The 17,063-nt window shown below is 38.0% G+C and overlaps 1 long non-coding RNA gene across 2 annotated transcripts in view; it reads left to right on the top strand.

The window, feature by feature from the left end:
• The window catches only part of LOC119708517, a 127,806-nt gene that overhangs the window by 33,799 nt on the left and 76,944 nt on the right, over positions 1–17,063 (top strand). For both annotated transcript variants that reach the window (XR_005259091.1, XR_005259092.1), the window contains exon 2: positions 13,417–13,471. This is a non-coding gene — a long non-coding RNA (uncharacterized LOC119708517). The remainder of the gene's footprint in view (positions 1–13,416; positions 13,472–17,063) is intronic.

A 17,063-nucleotide genomic window follows, 5' to 3' on the forward strand; every position in this document is an offset into this window, starting at 1 on the left:
TTAGGAAATTACTTTTTTGAAAGTGACTCAGGTAGGTGACCTCATCTAATGCCTGGAGAATGTTGTGGAGATCTCTGCTGCTGAAAACCTTAGTTAGGGAAGCTGTGTTGATGTCTGTAGCAGAAGTGATTGGTCTTACCAGGGATTATATGACCTCTTCAGACCTTCTTAATATGTTGTCTTGCTTTCTGGAAAGTTTTATTTGAAGGAAAAAAAAAAAAAAACACAAAAAAACCAACCCAAACAACTCAGAGCAAAAAAAATCCATCTATGAGTCAACCAAAAATATTGTAGAACAGTATTCCTCAGTAATATGTGATGTGGCCTTTTAATATGAGATTGCTTCTGGGGTTTCTCACTCATCTGTTTACCAATTACTATCATTATTGTGATCATTTTTTCCTAGCGGAAAGCAGAACAAAAACTACTGTACATCATGAGCTTTCTTAAGGGAAATGTCAAAAGTGTCATTCATTTGGGAAATTTAAATGCCGAGTTCTTTCCTTGGACTTCTCTGCTGTGTGTCATACAGTGCTTTACTCTAGTCTTTCCGAAAACAATGAACATAAAAAAGTGCTTCAGGTGTCAGCTTTTCCATTATCTCTATTGTTAATTGCATATTCTGTTTATAGGGACTTGCTGTAACACAGCACAGTCCAAATATTTATTATTCAGGAAGCAGCATTTTAGATCATATACATGACAGGAAACATTTTACAAAATCTTTTATGCTGATTTACTGTCAAGGCAGCAAAGCATATCACTAGTAATTTTATTGCTGTTATCTAGCTAAATATTACAGATTTTATTTATTTTTTTAAATCAGCTGCATAATATTGGGATGTGTACCACTATGCCTCAATAAACCTTTTTGAGTAATTTTTATGTTAGCATTCTTCCTTGTTTGCAATTCTCAAATGAATGTGCATTAGGTGATAAGTTACATATTCAAAAATTTTAGATGGCACAAAGAATGACATAAACATTTTCTGAGAAATGCATCATTTTAACTAATCTGTTCCCTGCCTACCTTAGGAAATGAGGCGTATGCCATTACTCCATCTCTGTGCTCTATTAGCTAACACATCTTTTTGGCAATTTAAAGCAAGATCTTAAAAAATTTGAGCTTTTAGAGGTTGCATAAAAATTGGTGTTGACACGGAGTAGAAATCCATGGTTTTGCCCCTATTGTGAAGAAGGAAGGGAGACTTCTGCTTTTATGACCTTTGTTTTCAGTATAAGTTGTTATAAGCAGCTCAATGCATCTCTGGGGGAAAAGGGAGCAAGAGTCTTGTGTTGAGCAGTCCAAGATTAAACTTGAGTATGTGGTGCTGTGTGCAGGAGTGTTTTGGGCAAGAATTGAGCAGATGCATATCAACTGGCTGCGTCTGAAACAAGAGATCTACACAGACTGGGTGTGGCTCTGGGCGTGTTGGGCGGATGTGGGCTGTTACAATGACAGAGGTCAGGAATATGAAGGAAAAGTGGGGTTTCTGAGGGACACGAGAGACACCAGACCAATTAGTTTAGCTGCTCAAAAGACAGTTAGTTAAGGTCCTTTATTTAAGGTTTTTCTGTTCCTGAAACTGTTCCACCTATTGACTGAAATCCAGTCACAGATGACCAGACATGGACTGCAATTTAATCCAAAAAATCTGTTTATAATATTCTGATTATTCTTTGGTTGAACTGAAGAAACTTCTGTAATACAGTACAGAAAATTTTGTGCCCTGCATTCCATTTCCCTTCTGAAATTGTTCCAGGCCACTATAGCATTTCTGTGGTTGCATTTACCATTTTTTACCCTTTCATTTAAGAAATGTTAGTCATCAGTTGCTCTTCCATAGCAAGCATTAGAGAACACCTGGGGGGCAGGAGGGCAGGGGAAAGGTTAAGGCAAATGTTTGCAATCACTTCACTCATAGAAAAATTCAGCCTTACAAATCCACAGACAAAATTAAAACAAGAAATGAGGCATAACACACTGCTATCTGTGTCCAACACATGGTATTAGGCAGATTGCTTATCTGATGTCATTGGCCAGCTGTCATGGGATGAGTGGAGGCCCTGCTTTAGCCTCAGAACTTATTCACACTTTAAAATGAAAGAATCACTCTGCAAGTTCTAATGATGTCAAACCAGGTCTATTTATAAAAGAGAATATTAAACAGACAAGAAATAACAGATGAAAGATCTTAATCAGAATTACTTCTTACACAGCATAGAAATAAATAACTCCAAGTAGATCACAAAATTACATAAAACGGTACACTATATCAAGGTTCCTATATTAAAAATAGCAAAACAAGTAGTATTGATTAGGAGTTGAATGTAACTTACCACCAGAGTGATCATAATGTACACAGAGTTCTTCATTTAACCTCTTGGAGTAACAGACAAGCAAGCATCCCTACTCAAGGGAGAAAGTGCACAAGTTTGCAGGAAAATGTTTGGAAGATTGCTGCTTTGTGGAAGTTTGGTGCAGCATTTATAGTTTGTCAAGTCTGCTATTACCCCATTCACTATAACTGTGCCATCCTGTGAGCCAGTTGCTCACCTACCGCAAGATGTGGTTATCCAGCTGTGAGCTGGACATCTTGTCCAGAAGGCAACAGTGAGAGACAGTATCAAAGTTTTGCTGAAGTCCAAAGAAATTACATTTGCTGGCTTTCCTAGATCAGTTACCTTGTCATAAAAGGAAATCAGGTTTGATAGGAAAGGCTTTCCCTTCATTAAACCATTCTAGCTGTGTACAAGGTCTGGAGATGTTAATTGCTGTAGCCAGGATTATGGGTCAAAGATTATATAATAGGTCAAAGATTATATTCTTGTTTGTTCTAATTAAAAGAGTTGGCTTCTTTTTTTTTTTTTTCCTTTAAGAATAAAAGGCAAGGAGTAAGACAAAATGTTGTTGTTAAAAATTTCTGAATAATGTAACTCATCTAGAAAATGTTATACCTTCTGAATAATACCAGAAAATCATAAAGTCTTTTGTTTGAGAAAGGTCTGAAATTCTAGAGGGCTGGAGATGTGATCTTTATTGTATCTTCCACTTACAGTGACTTACTTGCCATATGCTCTGACTCACTTTCAGGTATTCTCAAGGTGAATTCTGTTACAGTTGCTCTTCAGAGTGCAAACTGTAATAAAAGCATGTCTCCTGCAAAATGCATAATTCATACTTATGATCTAATGATTTACATAAAATGAAGTCAAGGACCTAAGTCGTTTGTCTTGAAGATATCTGCTCTCTAAACAAATACAGGACTGCGAATAAGATGATTAGCTACCCGGGTGATGGGCACCCATGAATCCTTGAGTCCTTGAAACCCTTGACTCTTGGATGACATAAACCTACATTATTTCCTTTTCACAAGGCCCATCTATATGTTGGTAACATTAAAAGATATCACTTGCACTGGCATAATAAAAAATAATATAGTTGAACAGTAGTTTGCATATTGAAGGTAATTCACAGTATGACTTTGGATTGTTCAGAAATCTCAGAGAATATGATAGCACTCTTGCTGATGAGCTTTGCAAATCACTGCTTTGAAACTTCAGACCAAAACTGAAATCAGTGAGACAGGTGAAGTCCCACCTTATGTTATGCCACAGATCATGCTGGTATTGCCATGAGGTTAATTAAATTGTATAACTGAAGAAGCAAAACACTAGATAAATATTTTTTTTCTACACTGGGATGATATGACCTGTGTTACTCTTCTCATCAAAATATCCATGAAATCTATTTCCTGTGGTCGTCATTCAGAATTGCTGAGACCAGGACTCCTCAAAGAATATGAGAAGGCAGTAATCCAGTCATATTGGAATTCTGATTCATTGAACTCTGCCAGCCTGAAGAGACAGTATGATGTAATGAGGATTTTTATTGTTTCTCTGTGTTCCAGTGTGAACCACTAAGGCTCAGTCAGATAGTTTCTTTTGTGCTTCTTCTATGTTTTCTTCACTTCCAGGAGAAATTATTTCTACAAAGTGCTTATACTGGGTCTCTGCTCTGAATTTGTTCCTGGAGAAGCCTTTCTTTCTCTGTTGAGTATTGAGGAGCCACAGGATACCAGCTGCCTATGTAAGCACCTTAGCTTCAGTGGTGTGAATACCACCCCTTTGGAAACTTGAAAAAGCTTAGTTTTCCAAGATGGGATTGTTACAATTTTTTTTCCTTTTTTCTTTTTTTTTTTTTTTGGTGTGTGTGTATACATGGGCTATTTTTGTTAATATGCTTATATTTTGAAGTAGTATCTGTGCAGTATCAGTCCAGCCCTACTATAGTGTCAAAGGGATATTAGGAGTAAAAGTACTGTTAATTATTACCTGTGATATTGTACCACGGAATACTGATTACTGCTTGTAGCTGAATGAGGTTTGTTGCAAATGGGATATTGCAGGCAGGAATTTACACAAAAAGCATTTGTGAAAGAGAGGGTCTGGGCATGTTGGCCAAGTTACTGCTTATATTTAGTTGCTCCAACATACCTGTAATAAAGGCTGTGATGTTTTGAAATGTCATTTAAAACCTTTGAGTAAGATCATGAATGATCCTTAATGGGCTATTTTTAGTGCTTTGACTATCTGATAGCCCAAAGGGGGGAAGAACTTTTCAGAAACTTATCTCTGATTAAACAACAGAAAAGCTGTTACATGGAAGGAAAACTTGAAGTCAGCAGCTAAATAAATCATTGGAAAGAGCATTCTTTGCTTTATTGATATCCTGTTCTCAGGGAATTTATTATGTGAGCAGTAACAATTTCCTATATGGGTCTTGAGGAACCATGATTGTTGAGAAAGCCTCAGGTGGTTTTTTTTTTTTTTTTCTAGCTGTATAAAAATCAGCAGGTGAAAGCATTTTGGACAGACAACAAGAAGTCCAAAATAGAATTATATAGATCCCATCGGGAATTAGTCCCATGATAGTTGTGTAAAGCTGCAGAATAAATCTGCTCTGTCAGTAGTGAGATACAGCTGAATCCAAAAGAAGAGATCATGCAGCAAATTGATACAACAGTCATGAGCACAACCCTGTCTTACAGCATCCAGCCTGGAGCATAACTTGAATAGATCATGCTGTCTTGCTTTGAGTAAGGCTATTTGCGTGAAGATCTAAGTGTACTTCAGCATTGTCTGGTTTTACCACAGTTCAAACTATTGGCCTGACCTTTAATCCTCAGTTGGTCTGTCATTGAGCATTTGAAATACCTGAATACTTGGTTCAGATTCATCTGGGGTGCTAGCTTTGATCCTAGATGAAAGATACAAGCAGAAAACTGTTTTCATCAAAATGTTGTGGTGCATTTCAGAGATATGTAGGTAGAGTTTTTCCAACTTGCCTGATTTCATCAGATTGTAGAAGAAAAGTATTGAAAGTTAATGCTCCTTCTCCAGAATGCTGTTTACCAGTTCAAATGCAACTTTCTTTGAACATATCCTAGGGGGTGGAGCTGGGAAAAGGCTCTTACTTAATGTCTAATTAAAGTCTTGTCTTTTTTAAAGCTCTGCCTTTTGAGCAGAAGAAACTGCGAGAAACTCAGTGTTTCTCACACTGAGAGAAACACTGAGTGTTTCTCTCAGTGTAAGAAACACTCAAAGTTTCTCACAGTGAGAAACTCCCAAAGTTTCTAAATTCTGAAGATTGCAAGCAAAAGTTAAACAAGTTTCTGGGACCCTGACTTGAGGGAAGTAAGTTCCCATGAAGTTTGGTACTTTTTAATTTTTTTTTTCCTCTCTGCTTCCCGATTAATTAAACATTACAAATTTTTAGGTGGTTGTATGTGGGGTGGGGTTTTCTTTTGTTGAGTTTGTTTGTCTGTGCTGTAAATTGGGTATTTGGTCTATTTTGGTTTTTTTTCTTTTTTTTCTTTTCTGCGGTATTCTGTTTCTTCTGAAAATGAATAGTATACAATACTTGGCATACAATACTTGGGTTTATGAGAGCAACTTTAATGCCAGTATTCTTCATTAGAAAAAAGACTTGTGAACTCTCAGAAATAAGGTGTCCTGTCTGGAATGCTATGTATCACAGGTTAATGTCAGCCTCTGTTGAATATGTGAATTTTAAAGAGTTATCAAATCAATGGCTCATGGGAGTGTGGTATTGAATTGGTGTTGCCAGCACAAAGCAGGGTCAGTATGGTACCTTAGGAGCTAGAAGGGTGTTACTCATAAAATGAGTTGGGTTTAGCCATGGAAATGGCAGAAGGTGACTGTGGCTTTGTTTTGGTATTGATAGCTTCCAATGCACTCTCTTGGGGTAGAATTTAATGGAAAGACTGCCTACAGTGAAAAGAAAGCAGTGGTCTTCACTGGAAGCCAGAAAGTAAGACTTGAGAATGAATGTTCCATACTTGCTTTATTTCTTATGTTCCCTCTCCAAGTCTGACCTCTTTTCTGCTGTTTAGATGGCCTCTTGATCCGAGGAAAAAAAAATTGTTGATTGGATGATTTTTGCGAGATTCTTAATTTATGCTGGGCCTGCTCCCTTGACAGAGCCTGATCTGGGTATTGATCTCTTTAACACTCAGTTCTGTACTACCACTGGGACCTTGTTGGTCTGACTTCAGGATATCACCATTTTCAAGCTACAGTGTGACTGCAGTCCAGGAGCTTGTTGTTAGCACTGAAGTCATTTTGCATGTGGGTAAATTGATGGAATTTGCTTTTGACTGGGCAGTGTGTGCTTCCAGAGAGAGGCTGGGTGAGTCCATTATGTGTATGTTATCTAATTCAGAAGCAGTCATTAAACATGGGGCTGGTCATATCACCCTGTCTTTCTTTCCGATTGTGTCATAGTAGCAATTTGCTCAGATGAAATTAGTTTTATTGTTCTGCTTGCAAGGATGAAGCTCTGAGTCAGGGAGAAATTTTCTCTCAACCTCAATTACGGTCACCTTTATTGCTGCCCAGTGTCTGTGCTCAGGTTGCAGGAGCTGTGCATCTAGAAGCTGTCTGGGAGTGTACTTGGTAGCTGTGCCTCTTGGAATTCTCAATTGCTCCACCTCAGGTGTGCAGGGATGGCCACAGAGTCTCCTCAACAATTTCTCCCATTGGAGGTTGGATAACACAGACATTATGTAATGAAATTGAATTCAAAAGAGGAACAGGACAGATGTCTCTCCTTTGATACTGTTTCATCAAAGAAGCAGTAAAAGTCAGTGGACTTCACCTCAGGAAACTGGTTCAAAATGCTCATTTTCAAGTGTAATATGTAATACTCAGGCTGTAGGATAGACCTACCTGCATGGGCTTCATCATATGGGTTTTTTTCTGAAGTAGAGGGTCCCTTATGACACTGAAGTAGTTATTGCTGGATTCAGTTTGGTTGCTTTTTTTAACTGGCTTGTTGGGGTTTTTTTTTTTTTTTTTTTTTTTTGTAGTTTTTTTTTGGTTGGTTGGTTGGGTTTTTTTGGGGTTTTTTTTGTTTTTTTTTGGTTTTTTTTTCCTTGTAGGGGTAGAGCATCTGTAATTCAGTGGATATTTATTTGAATCTCATTGTGTTTGTCAATTCTTGTGAAAAACAGAAATGTACAACAGTGAGCATGAGGGCAGAATTTTTTATTTCCAGTTTAAGTCCTGTGCACCTCTCTGGATAATCCCTCTCCTTACTGAGGGGAAGAAAAATAAGATAAGTGTGCTTTTAGTGGTATTGGTAGAACTATTTCGGAATTTAGATGAAGAACTGTTGAAACTTACTCTGGTTTAGACCTATATTTGCCTTTGTCTTCTATAACTAAAGGACTCTGTAAGGCTTCCCTCTGCTCTTCTCTCTCCCCAGCATTTTTCTCTTTTCATTGGGGTATTTTCTGGGTAATTTATGATTTGCAAGTTTTACTCTTGATAAGGGATTACAGGTTTGGCAATACCCATTGAACGCATAATGAAAAGAAATCCTACAGTGGCTAGGTTTTGTGTTTCACCTTATGAAAACAGTCTAAAAAGATCATCAGTTATTGAAACCAACTGTGAATTAGTTCTCTGAAATTGAGAGATTACTTAAAAATATATTTGTATGATTAAGACTTTCAAATTGCTACATCATACTAGTCACATAATGTTAACAGGAGTTGGGATTTAAGGGTTTGGGTTGCAACCCAAACCATTCTAAAATTTGTCAGTGGATTTTCATGCGCCTCTGCATCTCAACTGTTTTTATTTACATCATGACACATTTGAGTATCACCTTAAAGTGATGGTAGTAGATGCATCCTTTTCCACTGGGTAACTTTTGGAGTAGACCATGGCATGCAAAGATCAGGTATAACCAGGAGTCAACACATATTAATAGTTGGTACCTTTTCCCCTGTTATTTGAATATCACTTCCTCAAAATATTGGCCTATTATTCTTTCTCTGTAAACAAGGGCGTAGATAGAACTTGATAATGCTCTTCTTTTTGTATGTAAAAACATAAATAAAAATGTGCATTCAAACAAAATGTACTTGAATTTTAATTAAATTCAAAGGTTTCTGTTTTTCCCTAATAGTACTTCTTGTTAATGAGATAGATGAGTCTGCTTGGAGTCACAAATCTGTTTAGGAGCAGTGGGAAGTTTCAGGCATAAAAGTAGCTCATTCTCAGTACTCAGCAGGTTACTGTACTTGTTTTTAACAACAGCTTTTCTAGAAAATTCTTCACAGAGATATGAAGAAGTAGAAAAAGAAGCATTGTTGGAACATATGGTAAAAGGGTAATATACATCCTTATTTCATAATCAAACCATCTATATTTGTCTTCCTGTAATTTCAGTAGTTCATCACAAGTGCAGTCATGGATCTTGTACAGCTTTGGAGTTCTGTGGTTTTTGCTGATCTGTTCTTCATAAACATAAACATAAATTAATGTCCTTCTAATGTGAGGATCATCCTCAGGGAGGAATGATTCACATATGATCTTAAGTTTGAGTATCTGTCTAAAAAGCTTTGATTAAGCTGCATGAATAATTTTTAGATTTGTCCCTTCAAGTAATTTCCAGCTTCAAGTAGAATTGCACCAACATGGGTTAGATTCACATTGTCCAAGGTATTCTTTCTGACTGTAGGAAAGAAGGAAAGTGAGCAGCCAGGCTGGAATGTGGTAGGGTTATTGCTCTCTTACACATGCATGTGTTTTTGTTTGCCTATGGAGAAGAGCTTGAGCTTCAATTAGGGTATCACCCCTTTCAATGAAACTTCATTTTTAAAGAGCTTTCATTTCAGGAAATGAAGACTGAAATGCAAATAGAAGTAGAGGAATGAGGGCCAGAGAAGTACTTGAATTGCAGAATTATAAGCAAACCTTTGATGCTTTCCATGGTGGCCCATCTACCTATACAGAAACACCCAGCGCACAGGAAGCAACAAGGAACACAAAGTCTGTGTAGCTCTTGGGTACCTCTTTAGGGGCACAGAAATGTGGACGGCTCACTCCATGCAGACTCTTTTGGAAGAGAGCTGAGATGCTAAGACCAGCTGCTAAGATGTAAGAAAGGCTTGTGCTCCAGTGGTGGCTTGAATTTATAGATCTGGATTTGCTTTGGAAGGAGTAATAAGCTGGTCAAGATCAAAGCAGAGTCCAACATAAATGCCTCTCAGTGGACATCTGCTACTGACTGAGTGGGAGAAGAAAAGAATTATCTGAAATCTTCTTTAGAGGACTGGAGGAAGGTTGATTGAAAACATTGTTTCTTGTGAGCAACTTTTACTTGTCTAGATCTGCTGGAGGGCGTAACATGATGTGGCACATGACATCAAGGAGATTTTTGGGATGTGTTGAGGATCTGTTTTCATGCAAGTGCTGCCCCATCAGTCACAGAAGGGTGTGCTGCTCATGAGTAAAGAGGACCTGGTGAAGCGTGGGAAGGTCAGTGGAAGCTCCAGCTGCACACTTGTGAGGTGGTGGTGAGGAAGGTAAATAGCAAGATTAGAATCCTGGATTTCAGAGTTCAGTAACACTTTGGTGGCTGAACTGATGAGATGCTGATTAGGCAGACCAAGATAGCTGGAAAACAAGCTTGGCTGCTGAACTTAAAGGCTTAGGGTCAGTGTGAAGTCCAGTGGATCACCAGTTTCTGGAAGGTCCATAGGGCTTAGCACTGGAGCCAGGATTTCTTAGCTCCCTCATATCCCTCTCTGATTATGGTTCTATTGCGTGCCATCTCAGTAAGTTTGCTCAGTGCTGCTCTTCTGGAGGGAAGGGGTTGATATGCTGGAGTGCAGGGCTGCTCTTCAGAGTGCTCTCAACAGGCTGAAGAAATGGGCTTGGAGGAACCTTGCCTTCAGCAAAGGCAAATGCAAATTTCTGCAGTTAGCATGGAACAACTGCATGCAACACTACACAGTGAGGGCTGTCTGGCTAGAAAGCAGCTTTGCAGAACACCAAGCTAGAAAAGCAGCAAAACAGCTGAGGGCTGGATTGGTTAAGTATAGAGAATAGAAGACTCAAGGGGAAGTTTGAGACACAACTCTAATTGTTGTCTTCAATTGTCTAACAGGAGCTTATTGAGAATTTGGGTTCAAGAATAGATTGTCCAGCACCTTGTCCAGCTGAATCTTAGATGTGCCCAATACTGGGGACTCCACCACTTCCCCGGGAAGGTTATTCCAATGGCTGATCATTCTTACTGTGAAAAACTTTATTCCTGTGTCCAACCAGAATCTCCCCAGGAGTAACTTGTTCCCATTATTCCTTGTCTTTTACATATGACTCCTTATAAAAAGGGGGTCTCCCTCTTCTTTGTAGCCACCCTTTAAATACTGGAAATGGTGACAATGCCTCCCATAAGACTTATTTTCTCAAGGTGAACAAACCCTGTTGTTTCAGCATTTCCCTTCATGGCAGGCTTCCTAGATACCTGATCACCTTTGTGATCACCCTTCTATTGGCCCTCTTCAGCCTGCCTGTGTCTGTTTCTTATGGCAGGGACCAAAACTGAGCACAGTATTCCAGGTGTGGCCTGACAAGTGCTGAAGTACTCTACACAGACACTTTCTTCTTGCAGTACTTAATGCTTTGTCAACACCTATAATTTTAGCATATCCAAAGAAAGCCAAAACCAAGTAGTGACAGCAAAGGCATGGATAAAATTTAGGACCGACAATCTTACAGATACACAATTCCTTTTTAAAAAATGAAATCTGTTAAAGAAATTGAGAACATCACATTTGTTAATCAGCATTGTGTTGTCACTCTCCATATTTATTATGAAACACATTTTTGTAACCATGAAATAAATGAGTAAATGAATAAATAAAAACCCTCTTGGATTTAGATTAGTAATCAAAGCAATTCAGCCAGCAGATCCGTACCAGATGTCAGAAGATTTTTTTTTCAAACCACAAACAAAGTGTCTTGAAATTTATTTTTACTTTTCAGATACTCTGGGTGAATATTTCTACTTTTACTGCTACTTCTTCTTTTGCCAGGAATCTGATTCAATATTGTAAAAAAAGTGAAAAGAATAACAAGAATTTCCATTTCTCTTCTGCTCATATATTACCATGTACTGGAAGTGGGCACTGCCAGGGCTAGTGTTGAATCTGAGTTAAAGGACAGTGCTGTCAGCCATTATTCCTCATGCCTGCATTGTTTAAAGACTTACAATTTTCTGAGGTTGGATAACAGGCATCTGAAAGTTAAGACCATACCCTCTCCTAGCAGAAATTCTATTTCAGAAGAAGGATTCTCAAGAAGTGTCTGCATTTTTGAAGATATTTGAGATGTTGCATTGGATGTCTCTATGTCCAAAGATGATTGTCTCCTTCCTTCATCTGCTACTTGGGCAGGTTTGAAAACAGAAAAAGGGAGAGACTTTACATTCACTGTTGCCTATGCTGAGATGTACTCAACATTCTGTACTTCTAGGTAAATTTGCTTCTGTAAGTCCCACTAGTTGAGAGATTTGGGACAATAATACAGCTACAGTTATTTTTCCGGGGGATGTAGTGATTCCTGCTCTGTCTCAAAGCACTTCAGGCATATGGAGTGCTCTGAGGGCAAAATCTACAGGTCTTGTGCCAAAGTGTGCAATTCAGCAAGTGTGCTTTGTGTGTTTTAGCTCTAGTGATCACAGATGCCCATCTATAATGGGGGGAAACCTGCTGCCTGTGAGGTGCTGACTCCACTGTTAATGCTACTGAGGGCTTCAAGGTCTTCGTGCCTGCCTGTGAATGAAGATAACTGGTTCAGTAGAGGGTGAGAACAGATGATAACAAAGCAAGTCCAGTAGCATTTACATGATGTTGAGTTTATCTCCTTTTTACATGAACTAACCAGGTGAATTTAGGGAGTATTTTTCCTCCTATCATCATTTGGTGTGCTTGGACATCGCTCTCTCTCATTAGCTGTTGTCTTTGACAGTCCTGAAGAGATTGATGTGATATCTTTTTGAAAGGTTGTGCCAGAGGTTTTTCCAGCCTCCTTTGTACTTCCCTCAAAGTGCTGCAGTAGTCTTGGCTGCCAAGTTTCTGGCAAAAGGACAGATAAAGCCACTTTTGAGGGATAATGGACAGCAGTTACAGAAGAGATTTTTAAAGATAGTTATTAAATGCTAATAGGTCCTTCTGAGTCCTTATAGAGAGTTTTACCACAGATTATTTGATACAGAAGTCCTCTGTGTTGCAAAACATTGGAAAGCTGTTTTTTTTAAATAAAAAATATACTAGGATTTTTCAGTCATTACTAAATGCTAAAACTTAGTAGCTCTTTATGTCACCATTGAGTCAGAAATTACACGGACTCATCAGAAGGCTAAGGGCTAAAAGCCAGCCCATTTATTGAATCCTCTTCTTTTACACCTTGGTTCACTACAGGCGGAACTGATTGGTCATTGAATCAACACATTTCACATGATTGGCTAATTAAGAAGACACCCCTTTGGTGTAAACAACTTAGGAGAAAAACAGCTTGTTATAAACACCACCTGCAGATTGTTACCATTTGATTATCATTCATTCTCTCCAGCTCCCTAAAGCTTCCCAGACCTATTCATGGGAAAGCTTATCTAGCTTTCTCTCTCTCTGACCAGACTGTCATAGCCACATCTTTATAACTCACAATCGGTCTTTGTGGAAAATATTTGAAATGCCATGGAAGGGAGATTAATAGCACTTTGACAAAATTTGAATATACAGTTGATGTGGGTGAAGATGGTTAAGAGTGGTGTCTCTCAAATTCAGTCTCCAGGAATTTAAGTTTTTCACTTTCTTAGAGCACCAAGGCATTGCTTTCTAGGGAGCACATCTTCCCTCTGCCTTAGCTGGCAGAACTGGTCATGGAGCCACTAATGATAGAAAATATTTTTAAGGTGTTGTCTTATGTACCTCACTGGGCTTAATAATAAAAAATCTCACTTCTAAAATATGTTTTAGAGGACAAGAGTGAAAGAATTTTCATTTGATTTGAGTTTTTTTCACCTTTTCTCCCCAGATCTGTATGAGTTGGGACCTGTATCTGTACCGGGGAATTACTTAAGTGCCCACTTGTAAGTACTTGACGATATGCTTCCTACCTTGACATCCTTTTGGCCCACAGCTGGAAAATCAAATGATTGACAAGAAAAATTTTTGTCTGTAAACTGGAGACATCAGACTTGTATAAACTTTAATTGGGGATTAGTGTTTCTTGGATGGAATACAGACATGCTAATTACATTCATGCAGCACTGAAAATGCACATAAAATACTGTAACCACACAGAAATATCCCCACTAAGATGGCCTCCCCAAGTCTGTTAGATTATTATTTTAAGTCACTTTCTCTTAACTCATTATTAATTCTAGCTATGGTGCTAATTATATTTCATCATAAGGTTTGTGTTTTGAGAGCAGATTTGTGGTAAAACTATGCTGAGAACTTCTCTGCTTATCAGGGACACTTTTCCTGCTGAGTTTGATTTGCATTTCTGTTTATCTCTTCTGGTTCTTGACATACACTTTTAAGAAGATAAAAATCAGCATTTCTGCTTCCAAAAAGACTCAGTGAATGCTGTTGTCATTCTGCATGCTTCTGAGCACCCACCTGCATTAATATTGAGGGTGCACTGGCTTGTGCATGAATTCAAGTTGATTAGTCAAGTAGAGAGTGCAGTTCTTGGTTTTATTCAGAAAATGGACTTTTTTATGAAGGGCAAGGAATTTATTTTGAAGCGGCAGCCAAGATACGGGTAATATTTTATATGTTTGAACATTTACACACCTTCGTTTATAGGCTGGATGCAGCCCTCCCAACTCAAAAATTGCAATATCTTGTGTTAGACATGAAGCTTTGCAATCCAAATATCCTCTTCTGAAAAACTTTGCAGAGAATTATATTGAGTAATAAAATTTAGGTTTTGTGATACTGTGCAAAGCTAATCTTGAAAACATAAATTAGCTAAACATTAATTTTCAACAGTTTTTTAACAAGAGCTTTTTCAGTTGAATGGTTTGTTAAATTTTGCTGCACTTCTGAAATAACAGCATCCACTGCATTTTCTCAATTGATTATAGAAATCGGGTAAAACTTAATGTTATGTTCAAAAGAAAAATCTAGAAGCAAAAGCTCACCCCAAGCAGTAGCCTGACGGAAACCAAACATTTTGAAAACAATTTAGTGTTATGGGAAGAGAAATTATGCTCAACACAGTTCCTTTTGCTATGTTGACTGGCATCTGATCTGTGGGGAGCAATTTGCCTGTCCTGCCAAGGAGAGAAAAAGTATGGTAATGCACTGGCAGCTGTTAACAGCAGCTACCAGAGGGATACAGGGAGAACACACAGCTTTTGTAAAAGCAGAATTATGTAAAGGCTCCACTCCCCTTAGTTAAAGATCTTATCCTTTTCTGTCTCATAGTCTAAGCATCAGAAGGCAGAGATAGGGATATTCTGCTGTTGTTTTGTTGGTATTTCCTGTTTCTGAGTCTGCGTGGTTATTGCAAGCACAGCTGAAGAGCAAGCTAGCTGACATTTAAGTAGAGCAGATATTCACCACTGGTTTTCCTTCTGTGTTGCTGCGAAATGGAAGTGTTGCTTGACTTCATTGTCTGAGGGAAAGGATTTAAAATATGAGTTCATATCATTTATGTCTTGGACCACATGTTTTTGAACTTGAAATTGAATTGATGTCTTTCAGTAACTTTTATCTCTCTGACTTGTATTTGAGCACTGTGTGTCCACAATGATGAGAAGGTGATTAGGCCATTGTCATGCAGACCCCTTCTTTGTGCGTTTAGCAGAGCTCAGATTTGATTCTGCTGCCTCTGGCATTATTGTATCATTTTTCCTTTTGCTTTCGTCTCTTCCTCATCATTCCTCTGTGGCCTGCCATGGCTCAGGTGCTACTAGTTGCTGTTAGTGTCCAGGATTTATGAGCCATCTTTCATAGCGGGTGTCGCATTCCAGGCAAGAACTAGATGGATGAAGTGTCTTGGATCATCACTCAGTGCCGGTCTGGTCACGAAGAGCATGTGGTTGCATTGTAGGGCCTGATTATTTCTCAGGAAGTCCATTCACTAGCAAAGAAATACTGAGGAAACATTATAAAAAAAGTTAAAATATCAACAGTGGTGATTTAATCTGTTAAACTTCAGAGAAAGTTTGACAGTATGCTCCCATCCATACCAAAAAAGAAGTACCCTCAAGATAAATCCAGTGTTGGCGTAGAGGATGAATTTTTATTGACTGCACTTTGAATTGTTGCCTCTGAATGCCTGGCTAATCCTGGGGATCACCTGAGCAATGACGAAGGGAGCTCAACACAAAACAGCAGTGTGCAGTTCCTTAAAATGATGTTTTTATCATGTGTTTTAGCCTACATTAAAGGCTTGAATCATTCCACATTGTAACAAAACATAAAATATTCTTCTGGCTATTTAGTTGCGTGTTTGCATATGTTTTTAATTTTTTTTGTGACACACAAGTAAACAAAATAGACAATTTTCTGAGTATTTTGTGTAATGGCAGTGCAGAATGTTATGACTCTATCTACTTGGCAAAATGTCTTGCTGAGATATAAATAGATTTCTAATGGCTGTCAGGCTCTCTGCCCAAGAAATTTTCTTGTAGATATCTCATTACAGAAATAACATCATCAATAAAATAGCTGAAATATTTTGAAAACGCGGGAATATTTTTTACATCAGTAACTGCAAGGAAAATACCTACCATATGCATAATTTGAGGCTGATTTGAAAACTGTAATTTATCATAATTATCTGCATATTATAATGGCAAAACACGCTTAATTGCTTTTGACTGGACTGGTATTATGATGAGAAGGAAAGTTAACAGCAGATGGCCCTACTGTCAAAACTGTATTCTCTTAACACAAAATGAAGTAGCAGACTGAACATAACATGTTTCTGGCTTCTTTTTCTGATTTTCATCAGTGAGTATGAATTAGCATTTGGTGGGGTTGCAAATGTTTACAGACCAATAGAAATTATCTTAACTGGTGACAAAAATAGCAATGAAAACTTGACTAGATGGTTTCCTCATCACAACATGACTTAGATTTTCTAAAGCACATAAAGTTGTTTAAAATATTAAACTGCTCTGCAAAGCAAATTATTTCCACAATATTAGAAAGGATTATAACACTGTTTTCTGGCCTTTTACCACCAAATGTGCGTCTTCTACTTTCATACAGCAATGAGAAAAAGAAGTGCTTAATCTTCAATACTTGTCTGGCTGTGAAGAAATAAATTAACAGTTGAAGAAACAGCTAATTTTGCAGTGCTTCAAATAAGTTCAGCTTTGTTGCATCAATTGCAATATGCCTGAAGGATTTATCTTGTCTTAATCACAATGTGCATGCACAGATGCAGTGCTGTAAAAGTCCCAGCATCTCTACTCACAAAATGCCTGAGAGAATTGAAGACTTTAAGATTACATTTGTACAAAGTTAAATTACAGAATGGGACAGAGAAAGGCAGGTTTGGTTTTGTGGTTTTTTTCAATGCCTAGCCAGAGAGAATCACAATAAGCAGGTGGTGTATTATACTGCTGGATGGTCAATGAAAGTAAATTAGCTGCTTCAGCTGATAGAAAGGAAATGCTGGCTTGATCAGCTTAAATAAAGGTGACATGTTATTTATGA

Source organism: Motacilla alba, chromosome 1A (assembly GCF_015832195.1).
Source record: "Motacilla alba alba isolate MOTALB_02 chromosome 1A, Motacilla_alba_V1.0_pri, whole genome shotgun sequence".
In the NCBI taxonomy this organism is placed as follows: domain Eukaryota; kingdom Metazoa; phylum Chordata; class Aves; order Passeriformes; family Motacillidae; genus Motacilla; species Motacilla alba.